The sequence below is a fragment of the Pteropus vampyrus genome, unplaced genomic scaffold (genome assembly GCF_000151845.1).
Source record: "Pteropus vampyrus isolate Shadow unplaced genomic scaffold, Pvam_2.0 Scaffold20, whole genome shotgun sequence".
Lineage (NCBI taxonomy): Eukaryota > Metazoa > Chordata > Mammalia > Chiroptera > Pteropodidae > Pteropus > Pteropus vampyrus.
Genome location: NW_011888801.1, coordinates 8,157,802 through 8,160,213, shown reverse-complemented (window position 1 = coordinate 8,160,213; position 2,412 = coordinate 8,157,802). Strand labels below are relative to the sequence as shown.

Here is a 2,412-nt window from a genome sequence, read left to right as displayed (position 1 = left end):
AAAATTGTACCTTGCATAAAATAATCTTAATATTTGTTAAATTGACTGGAAATTATAATCTTCCAGGAATTATGAAATAAACACTTTGAAATGGAAATTCCATCATTTAAACTGAATTTAATTAAGGGTAATAAATAATTGAATTCAAAGATATAATGACATTGAAACGGATTAAATGTCAAAGAGGGCTGATGATTTATTTTGCCTGAATCTCAAAAAACTAATGTGTGATGAGCACTATTTTCAATATAACTAATAAATATAGAATTTAATTTCATTATAAAAGAGAAAAACTGGCTGATATGTTTTCCTCTGTTTCTAAAATCATACATCACACTTTGATTCAATAAATGACAATTTTTCAGATTTTCTATTCTAACTGGCTCTATTTGCTATTATTTTGCAAAATTTCATTATCTTTAGGTTGTGATGTGTTCTAATAATCAGAGAATCATAGATTAAAGTGATAAAAGGAATTCATCCCTTTATCAGTATCCATCAGGTAAGTCAAGTATCAATACGCCCTTTACAGAAAAGACAATCCAGGACACCCAACAGCAGTAGTCCTATAGACAACTCAAAGCAGATCTATTTCTTCCTATAAACACTCTTTTCCCTCCCTGTTCCACATAGTAATCATCCAAGGAAAAGTCAAATGGTTCATGAGAATCAAAGGAATTATCATGCAATATTCTTGAGGAAAGTAGATAAAAGCAGAGCTGGATGATCTAGGACTAGATCTTTCTCTGGCTTAGTTATTTTCAGAATGAGAGAGTTGAATCTCAATCACATGGGACACAGTTCATCTTTGAGCATCAACACTGGCCGATTATACTTAAGAACTGGGCTGTGAAAGCTTACTGAGGACAAGAAAGAGCACTCTGATTGATTAGTGATGTCTGTCCTCTGACCTCAGTGTGGAATTAAGAAATAGCAGAATGGATGTCATGGATTGCCACCCAGAATAGGTTAGCTCCAAAATCTCTAACGTATAAAGCTTTATGCATGTGATTCTAAAACTTTGCAACAGCCAAAAACAAACATAAAATTTTAAAAGAAACAAAATACTGAGATATATGTACAATATATAACAAAAATAACATCTGGAAAGTATAAAGAACTCCTACATAATCTAATATCACAAAGATCAAAGGTTATAAACAGGCACTTCATGAAGAAATAGATATTTCTAATAAACATATTAAAACATCTTGAAGTTCAATAAATACAAATTAAAGCAACAAAGAACTGATATTGCTAATCACCAGAAAAGGAATAAACTAATTCGTTAATTCAATAGATAGTTATCAAATGCCAACCTCATGCCAAACATGATGCCTACTACAAAAAAATCATCAGAACTCACTGTTTTTAAGGATTTGGGAGGAGAATCTCACATTCGGCTGGCAAAAGAGAGGCTTAGGAAATTCACATCGGAGGAGATTTTGACTGAAACTATCATTTAAAATCATTTTTGATTCCTCTTTTTCTTTCACATACCAAATCCAATGCTCTGAAAAATCCTAATCTCTTTCTTTCTACCCTCAAATATCAATCCAATCTGACTCATTCTCATTACATTCTAGAACAATTACCCCATGACTTCACTATCCCTTGTCTGCCCTTCTATAGTAGACTGTCCACAAGGATTCCTGCTTCTAATATTGCTGCCTTGAAATCTATTTTAAAAAAAGAAAAGAGAAGTAACCACAGTCATATTTTAAATGTAAATTAAATCATGTCATTTATCTACTCAAAACAATACAATGGATTTCCATCACTCTTTTTTTTTTCAATTACAGTCAATATTGAATATTATATTAGTTTCAGGTACACAGCATAGTAGTTAGACATTTATATAACTTACGAGGTGATTCCCCAGATAAGTCCGGTAACCACTTGGCACCATACATAGTTATTACAATATTCTTGACTATACTCTCTATGCTGTACTTCACATCCTCATGAGTTATTCTGTAACTGCCAAATTGTACTTCTAATCCCTTCACCTTTTCCAACCACTCCCCACCCCCATCACCCCCTTTAGAACTCCTACTATTCCACCTTCCTTTCCACGGCCATCTTCTAACAGCCTCCAGCTATCTCCCCAGCAGTATCCCCTTACCCTCTTCCCCTGCATATTCTACTCTAGTCACACTCACCTTTTAATCTTACCTCACACATCAAGGATGCTTCTGCCTCAGTGTCTAATATGAACATCCCACCCCCCAAAAATTCAGATTTTGTCAAATGTGTTCATATTGGCTTCAGTCCTTTTGTTCACTTCCTGCTCTCTTTTCAATGATTCCTTTCTCTATTTTTTTTTCAGTTTAACTTAACTCTAATAGCACCCATTACTTTCCATCCACAAACTCTGCTCTATTTCTTCAAAGCACATATCATTACTTGATA

General features: G+C 33.6%; 1 protein-coding gene across 1 annotated transcript in view; it reads right to left on the bottom strand.

The window, feature by feature from the left end:
- The window catches only part of NRG3 (neuregulin 3), a 1,091,888-nt gene that overhangs the window by 839,471 nt on the left and 250,005 nt on the right, over positions 1–2,412 (bottom strand). The gene's annotated exons all lie outside the window — the stretch shown is intronic.